General features: G+C 34.0%; 1 long non-coding RNA gene and 1 pseudogene across 1 annotated transcript in view; one reads left to right on the plus strand and one right to left on the minus strand.

Annotated features, from left to right (window-relative positions):
• The window catches only part of LOC137630830 (uncharacterized), a 1146-nt gene extending 656 nt beyond the window's left edge, over positions 1-490 (minus strand). The window contains exon 1 of the long non-coding RNA XR_011041769.1: positions 1-490. This exon is cut by the window's left edge and continues 11 nt beyond it. This is a non-coding gene — a long non-coding RNA (uncharacterized lncRNA).
• LOC137631106 (carboxypeptidase N subunit 2-like) overlaps positions 1-10000 on the plus strand; it is a 165847-nt pseudogene that overhangs the window by 125554 nt on the left and 30293 nt on the right.

Genomic DNA, 10000 nt, shown 5'->3' on the forward strand with positions numbered 1-10000 from the left:
CAAGCTATGAGACGAGTCGAATGCCCTCGAAGTTTAAAGTTTCATGCCGAAGGAAGCTCAGAGTCCAAATTAAGGGAAGTTAGTTCATGTTGAATAACTTCGTCAATGCGGAAACACTTGAATCTTTCAACCCAAACATGGTACGGTAAAATAGCAGCACAGCACAAATTAATGATAAAAAATCTTGTAGCACGAATCTAGCAGCTAAAATCTTCGTGCCGAAATACTGCCAGTGAAGATATGGACGGTATGGTATGCTAGGCCAGACTGACTTGGGTATATCCATGAACCTCCCAAGTAAAGAGAAAATGGCGTGATTAGCAGGCTTGTTAGCTAATTACTTAGCTCGTAGTAAGCAAGCAGGACTTAGATGGTACCAAGCATATAAATGTAATTTAACTAGTTATTTTAATAGTTTAAGAGAAAAGTCCTCCTTACTTCAATAAATACATATATACATATACTAATAAACAAATTTAAGAAATCTTAATTTCCGTTTAAGTCCCTCTCCGCCCAAGGTAGGACTAGGGAGAGCTAGGCAATGACGTTCGATGACTTCTGTAGACCATGCTTGTGAGCTAAGGTGGGGCACCTTAGCTCACAAGCATAGCGAGGTTGTAGACACTATATGAAACTATTAAGCTTGAGAGGGTCTCGAACTCCAGTCTAGCAGATAGCTAGGCAAAGAAGTTTCCAATAAGCCACGTTTGCACAAGATATACAACTTTATTTAACTTTAATGTTGTTATGCAACTTTATCGACCTTTGTAATTGTGGTGAAATTTTTCGCGACTTAGAAGTAACTCTGTGTAAAAGATATTTATAAGAAACTTTACTAACGTTTGGTTAGGCACAATATGTGGTGGCCTTGCTGGTAGTGTCCTTGCCTGGTGATTGCCACACTGGGGTTCAAGTCCCGCTCAAACACGCTGCAACCTCACTATCATTATGAGATAAGGATGGGGAATTTGGGGGGAGCCTATAGGTCTATCTACTGAGTCATAAGCAGCCATTGCCTGGCCCTCCTTGGTCCTAGCTTGGGTGGGGAGGTGGTTTAGGCGCTGATCATTTGTATATATGGTCAGCCTCTAGGACATTGTCCTGCTTGATAGCGAGATGTCACTGTCTCTTGCCTCTGCCTTTCATGAGCGGCCTTTAAACCTTTGAATAACATTATACAGCTGTTTTAAACTTAAAGTTGTTTCCCAATTTAATATACCTTACAGTTTTATTTTTCCTGATTTTGGTGTTATGTAACTTTAATTAAGAGATATTTGGTGAGTGTAGCGGTGGTTCTGGTTTTTAACTGATCTGTTTTCCCTTTTCTTAATTGAATTTTAGAATGAGTAAGGTAGCAATAAAAGGAAAGTGAAGAAAGTTGGAAAGGGGGTTTTCTAAACCCACTTTCCAACTTTCTTTACTTTCTCCACTTTCGTGATAATGACGCGCAAGGAAAGAAGATCAATGATGAAATAAAAGGAGAAGCTTAGAGGGGTAAAGAGGAAAGTAATAATAACAATGAAAGAGAGTAAATATAAAGGTGTGGAAAAAAATTGAATAAAAAGAATAAAAAGGACAGACAAAGAAAAAGGTTAAAAAGGACGCATACAAATAACCGTCGAAGGAAAGGGGAAAACAGGAGTTAAAAGAAATACAGAATAAGTTGCAAAAGGAAGATGTCAGAAGGGCAACAATAAATAGAAGAAAAGATGAGGATTAAATTCTCTTTTCTAAGAGAGTGCAAGGAAAATAAGAAAAACAAGTCACAGATCGAATGATGTACATAACAAAGAGGTAATTAAACAACGATAAAGGGCAGCTACGAGAAATTACTGATTGACATTATCGTTTCTAATAAAGTAGAGTTCAGAGATCCATGCCAGACTTCTTACTATAATGATTCATGAAATCTTCGGTAACACAAAAGGCTAAAATTCATTGTCAAGGAATAGTAGATAGAAGGATTAATTGATTGAAGATTTTAAAAATAAAGAGTAATTGGACAAATAATAATAATAATAATAATAATTGTTATCATTGTTATTATCATTATCATTATTTTATATAATTATTATTATTATTATTATTATTATTATTATTATTATTATTCGAATGATAAAGAACACAGCTAAAAACATAAAAAAAAAACACCATGAAGAGAAACAACAACGTGGACAAAAACCACATCAACAAAAGCAGAGAACTGAGTGCGACTGTTATTAACTTGTCCCTTCGTGTTTCGTGTCCGGAGCTTCACTTGTTAAAAGCAGCAGCTTTCCCTTACCCCCCCCCCCCTCCCCCGCCCGCAACCCCCACCCACAATAACCCGAACTGACACTCCTTGTACCTTCCATCCCGTGCCGTTATAACCTTTTCTTCACGAGAGAGAGAGAGAGAGAGAGAGAGAGATTTTCGATTTCTTGGTGAAAATGGAAGGATGTTTCATCTCGGTTTTCTAAGTAAACCTTTAATCTTGAGAGAGAGAGAGAGAGAGGAGAGAGAGAGAGAGAGAGAGTTTCTTTTATCTTCAGTTATTTGGTGTAGCAAAAATTTGTTTCGCTTTGATTTTGGAAATTAAATAACCCTTCGGAGATGTGTGTCTGTGAGAGAGAGAGAGAGAGAGAGAGAGAGAGAGAGAGAGAGTTTGGGTTGGTCATTTAAATAACTCTATAGACTAAGATTTGAGAAAAATATAGACATTTTCCAGGCCTAAAATAAGTTCTAAATAAAAACGTGGTTTGAAAAATTAGTTGAAAAATACTTTTCTTATTCAACCATTAATAACGATTATAACGATTATAAAAAAAGAAGTAAAACATCTCTAAATTCCCTCTCTCTCTCTCTCTCTCTCTCTCTCTCTCTCTCTCTCTCTCTCTCTCTCTCTCTCTCTATATATATATATATATATATATATGTATATATTTACTATTAAAGTATAATAAGTAAATAAAAGAAAATAGCTATTAGCATACACACACACACACACACACACACATATATATATATATATATATATGTTCTATGCTAATAGCTATTTTCTATATATATATATATATATATATATATATATTTATATATATATATATTTATATAAGTACATAAATGAATATATAAACATAAATATGAATAAATATAATAAATAATAAATAGTCACTGAAACCAATCAATTAGAAACCAACAGAATACCGAAGTGAATTAAATATGATAAAAAGCAAATGAAAAGAGAGAGAGAGAAAAAAAAACTAGTTACTATATATATGAGAACAAGCTTCTATACAGGAGTTTGAAAGGACTTACCTTTTCCGGAGCAGCCAATTCGCTTTTTGGCAGCTCCCTATGATGTCCTATCCACCGATCCCTAACCAACCCAAGAGGGGAGGACTAGGAGGATACCTCCAAGGTGAAGGACGACCCCAAAGCCTCTTCTCCCCATCGGGAGTAGGATTAACGAGGCTTCTATACCACTAAGGACGTTACCAAAACATATACCTTTTTCCTTCCTCGACCTTTTTACCTCGTCTGGTTACCTTTCCTATCGAAAGGGTTTCATTTCAGGGTATACTAAAGCTTTTATTGGAGGGGCGGGTGGTAAGAGATCCCTTACTTTGTGGTTTTCCTCATTTGATCATATCTATAATTAGATTAGGATAGTTTGACCCTAGTGGCACTTAAAACCTTTCCTACTCGTTCATATATATATATATATATATATATATATATATATATATATATATATACACACACATATATATATATATATATATACATATACACACATATATATATATATATATATAGATATATACATATATATATATATATATATATATATTTATATACATTTGTATATATATACATATATATATGTATATATATATATATATATATATATTGATTTATATACATATATATACAAAAGTTTTTATTATGTATATGTATATGTATACATACATATACAGTACATATACACATATATATATATATATATATATATATTTGAATATATATGTATATATATATATATATATATATATATATATATATATATATATATAAAATTTTCGTACAAAATATTATCATGAGATCTTGGATATAGTCCAACTAAGGAAATTGCTGAAATAAAGAAAAACCATTCAAGTTATGAATAAGAAAAGGCCGGTAAAAAATAAATTTGATAATGAATATAAATACATAAATAAGAAGTATAAATTATTAGGGATGCAAAAGAAAAAGACAATCAAAACAGAAATACCAAGAAAAACACAAATTGAAATACCTTGAAGAGTTTGCAGTTGGCATTGAGAGAGGCAGCTGTCGAAGTTGGATCTTTTCTTGGGGAACAATTCGCCCCTAACCCGCCATCACCGTGAGGATTAGAGGGAATCCTGGGTCACCTAAGGATCCAATTTTCTTCTATTAACGTGCTTTTTATTTTTTTCCATTTTGTATGGATTAAGCAGAGTTGTCTTCTTTTTGAAGGACTTTGCTTTGGCTTTTTTGGGTAGACCGTAGTCCCGATCAGTTGCCCTGCCTGTCATCGCTTAAAACCCGGTAGCTTATGTTTGCGTGTTATACCAGTCACCAGCGTCCTTTCTCCCTGCAGCGAGGTGTCCTGGCGATCCGATGAGAAAACGCCAAATATGTAATCAAATGAGAATATTTTTTATTTTTTATTTTTGATTTACTACTTTAAGAGTATTTCCACAAAGACCTTCCTTCTTTTCTCTTCCCTTATTAATTACATTTGTTTATTTGATTTTCTAACATTTATTTTTGCTAAGCTTCTCTACCTCTATCAATATTGTTACTTCGGCTTTCTTTAGTGTTAATTCATTTGCTAAATATTTGAAATCTAAAAGCTGGAAATCCTATGTTTTTTAACATATTTTGATTTTAATGGGATTTTTATTTGATTTGATAACTGTGTAGTAACTTCTGTATTTTTATTTCCATTAACTATGTTACATTTTCCTCTAACTTTCATACCATCTTATCTTTCCTTAATTCCAAAATTCATTTAGTCCGTTTCATATATTTCCCCATCTCAAACATACTTCTATTTTCCTACTTGTTAATCATAATTTTTTCTTTATTATAAATTTTCGCTATTTATTTCATTTATTTATGTCCTGTTCTTTTCATTGAAATCCGCAATTTCTTATGTTTTTTATCCCAAATTTATTCAAGTATGGTACTTTCTCCTTTCTGGTGAAAAAAAAAATGATAATCTATTCAACCATGTTAATTTCACTTCATCTTTCTTTTTATCTCATATTTTTCTATTTCTCTTATTTTTTTCTGCTACTCGTCCATTAACTTCTGTTAATTTTCATTACACTTTTACTTCAGTAGTTGGACTTGTTTGGATTCATAATCTTTTTCTGTTACGCATTCTCTTTCTTAATGGCTTTTCTAATTATCTTTCGTTCTAACTTTTTTTTTCGCTTCTCTTTAAATAAGCTTTAGTCATTTATTATCTTCTTTTCGTCTTCCTTGCTTATTTTTTTATTCATCTTCAAAATCATATTACTCGTTTTTTTCTATTACAACAAGAATATTTGACTTATTTTTTTTTTCTGGAAAAAACTTAAAATAAAATTTTTGGTACACCCTTTTCTGTTTGAGAATATCTGGACTAAATATTTAATTCATTTATATCTAAATAAACAGTTCCCCTGCATCCCGATTTTTGTAACAACAGTAACAAACATAACAACAATAAGAAAAGTAATCACAAAAACAACAACTACTGCATCACTAAGGCGAAGGCTCTGAAGAAAAAATAAAAATAAAAAAAAAACTACCTCCTCGGATGACTTATGAACTTGTCCTTCATATTTTTCCATTCCATTGCCCCATTTGTCAAAATATTTTCCCTTCGTCATTCTCCTGTTCTCTCTCCCTCTTCTCTTTCCCTTCCTCTTCACCCTTTCATAACCCTCGCCCCTCCGAAAGATGTCGAACAGGAGGAAAACAAACGTAACAGAGACCCCATGGATCCGTTCCGAACTCCATTTTAGCGAGCACTAAACCGAACTGATTCTTATTTTGGGTTGTCTTTCTATCATCGTCATCATCATCATCATCTCCTCCTACGCCTATTAACGCAAAGGGCCTCGGTTAGATTTCACCAGTCGTCTCTATATATGAGATTACTCTAGTACCATATGAAGATGAGATCATTGGGAGGGGTAGATGAAGATGGTTTGGGCTTGTTCATCGCACTCCCCAAGAGATTATTTCATCCAACGTTTAACTAGGATCCACAAGGCCCTAAAAGAGTGAAAGACTAAAGCCTACATGGTTGAGGACTATGAAGTGTGAAGTAGGAGATGATGAATGGAGAAGTATTGATTTAAAAGCTCAATATAGAGACTACTGGCGAAATCTAACCGAGGCCCTTTGCATCAATAGTCGTGGAAGGAGATAATGATGATGATGATGATGATTATGATGATTTATTCTAATTAAATTGAAGGATTTTCACTTGGGGATTGTTATTTGCATAGATTGAAGGTTTTCCCTTTGGGTATTTATTTATTTGTCTACAATATTTCCATTTACCGTATTCAAATACGAAATAGAATAATCATATTATTAGTTATAAATTTTCAATTAGAAGGATTTAAGTTTGCTTAAATGGATGATGATGATGAAATGGGTACATGATACCCTTTTTAATCTGAAATATAAGAGATATTCACCCTGGCTCCTCTACATCAGAGAGAGAGAGAGAGAGAGAGAGAGAGAGAGAGAGACTTTCAATTTTTTGATTTTTTGGTTAAAATGGAAGGATATTTCCTCCCGGTTTTCTAGGTATAATTTCAATTGAGAGAGAGAGAGAGAGAGAGAGAGAGAGAGAGAGAGAGAGAGAGAGAGAGTAAAGAAAATGGCATCTTTCTTGTTAATGGATAAAATACAAGAGATAAAACCAATGTCAGATGTAGAATGTGTATAATTATATGCTTCTGAATAGTAACTAACAAAGCAATTTTTACCCGAATAAAGATAAGATCCTTTTTCCATTTTCGGTTGCAATTATTACGACACTTGTTTAAAAAAAAAAAAAATTCTAGTAAATGATACTGATCGTTTCTGTTTTGCAATTTATTATCAGTTTCTCTAATGCCTTTATGTACTTTAGTCATGAATATTCAGGAGTCATTTCAGTATGGAAATGAAGGTATAAGAGGCGTTTTGGCCAAGTTAGGAGAGAAGAAAGATGGCATTTTGAAATGACTCTATTACTGAAACTTAGTTGGTATCTTTTTAAAGATTTCTCTAAATTAGACGACAACAAGGACAGAAAAAATATAGATGAAATAACGAGAATATAAGTAATGAAAAAAGTATATATATATATATATATATATATATATATATAAATATATATATATATATATATATATACAGAATAACTAGCAAAAATTATTTCAGATAGAAAGAATACAAGACTACAAAAAAAGAAAGAAAGAAAAAAAGCTGACGCATAAAAGCGACAACATGCAACAGCAACAGCAACAGCAACAACCCTAACCGAGGAACAAAAGCGGGGAGCAACACCGAGTGTACCAATGATCTCAGAATATTAACTCTCTTTTCATATTTTCCATTCCAGCGCCCTCTTCGTTGAAATATCATCCCTTTTCCAACTACTTCAACCGCTCCTCCCCCATCCCCTCATTTTATAGACTCTCTCTCTCTCTCTCTCTCTCTCTCTCTCTCACACACTAAAGGATGTCGGCCAAAGGGAGAGTAAACGTTACAAAGACCCATCAAGAGCGTTCAGACCTCTTCTTGGCGAAGCGCTAAACGGTTCAACGTGGTTTCAAATTGATTCGTTTTGAATAGAAGGATGTTTACATTTACTACTGAGTGATATGAATAAAAAAAAAAAAACTATATAATGTAGATGCAGAAAATAAGAGCAACAAGGAAACACGAACATCATAAATCCAACCCTATGAAGAATTAAATAAATAAAGAATGAAGTCCATGCATAAACTAGCTGAACGTAAGTTACTCATATTCGGAGAAGTTCGGTAAATATTGGTAAATCTTAGATTCGAATGATGAAAATTTAAAATCATTCCCCATAAGAACTCTGACACCATATTTCCATCATTTCTGAGATTAGATAGGGAAGTAACAAACTTGAAAGAGTACATCAATAAATGTAAATATACTACCACTAGAGAGTTATGTGGCCTTTTGACTGGCCAGACAGTACTACACTGGGTCGTTCTCTCTGGTTACGGTTCTTTTTCGCTTTGCCTACGCACACACACACCGAATAGTCTAGCCCATTCTTTACATATTCTCCTCTGTCTTCATACAGCTGTCAACACTGAGATTACCAAACAGTTCTTCTTCACTCAAGGGGTTACTGCACTGTAATTGTTCAGTTGGTAAGGGTAGAAAAGACTTTAGCTATGGTAAACAGCTCTTCTAGGAGAAGGACACTCCAAAATCAAACAATTGTTCTCTAGTCTTGGGTAGTGCCATAGCCTCTGTACCATGGTCTTCCACTGTCTTGGGTTAAAGTTCTCTTGCTTGAGGGTACACTAGGGCACACTATTCTATCCTATTTCTCTTCTTATTTCGTTGAAGTTTTTATAGTTTGTTAAGGATATATTCATTTTAATGTTGTTACTCTTCCTAAAATATTTTATTTTTCCTTGTTTCCTTTCCTTTCTGGGCTATTTTCTCTGTTGAAGCCCCTGGGCTTATAGCATCCTGCTTTTCCAACTAGGGATGTAGCTTAGCATGTAATAATAATAATAATAATGATAATAATAGTAATAATATAAGCAGTAATTTCCTTGACAAATAAGTTTAGCATTTTCTATTACTGATAAATAGGAACAAGTATTAGCAGATGACTGCTAAGCAGGCTTCACATCATCACCTTTCTTTGGGAAACAGACAGAAACAAAGTGAAACCCTTCAACGATTAGAGGCAACTGAACGCCACCTACCTTTTCCCAGACACCAATTCGGTCTTAATCCTCCGACGGGTGGGGGATTAAAGAAGCATTTCTGCCTCCTAGGATCTGATCCTGATCGCGAGGTGATTCAAGGCTCCTTCTTGACTTTCATCTCGTTAGTTGCCCTTCCAAGGACTCACTGCCTTAAGTTTTTTTTTTTTTTTTTTTTTTTTTGTCTACTCCTCTTTCTCATATCTGTTTGAGCACCGCTGCTGCTGTGATGGCAATTTGTATTGTTAGTAAAAGAATCAACTTCACCGGATAAGTTTTTCTAATTGTTATTACTATTGATCTACTGTTTTCCCCCTTCATTGTCACAATTACCGTTTTCCATAAAATATCACTTCTGACTCCTACGCCTATCGACACAAAGGGCCTCAGTTAGATCTCGCCAGTCATCTCCTACTTCAGGCTTCATAGTCCTCAGCCATATAGGTCTGGGTCTTCCAACTCTTCTAGTGCCTTGTGGAGCCCAGATGAAAGTTTGGTGAGCTAATCTCTCTTGGGGAATGCGAAGAGCATCCCCAAACCATCTCCATCTGTCCCTCGCCATGATTTCATCGGCACTTGAGTAATCTCTCTTATAGTTTCATTTCTAATCTTTTCCTACCATTCAACTCCCAATATTCTTCTGAGGGCTTTGTTCTCAGACAGAGCAATTCTGTTGGAGATTGTTTCATTGTCATACCACGACTCATGTCCATACAGTAACACCGACATCACTAAACTGATATATAGCCTGATTTTTATGTGCAATTTCAGGTAATTTCCAAATTTTGTTGAACCTATCCATTGTGTGATTTGCTTTTTACAATAATTTTTTAAATTCCAATTCTAAACTCCCTGTATTAGAGATCATAGCTCCTAAATATTCAAATGATTCTACCTCATAATTCCTTTTTCTTACCAACGATATTGTATTTTGCATCTTATTGCCTTATCTTATTTTGTTTAAAACTCTCACTATTCCATTCCCCAATTCATTGTTCCATTCCTACTCTTTGTTTATTTTT

Source organism: Palaemon carinicauda, chromosome 39, assembly GCF_036898095.1.
Source record: "Palaemon carinicauda isolate YSFRI2023 chromosome 39, ASM3689809v2, whole genome shotgun sequence".
NCBI lineage: Eukaryota > Metazoa > Arthropoda > Malacostraca > Decapoda > Palaemonidae > Palaemon > Palaemon carinicauda.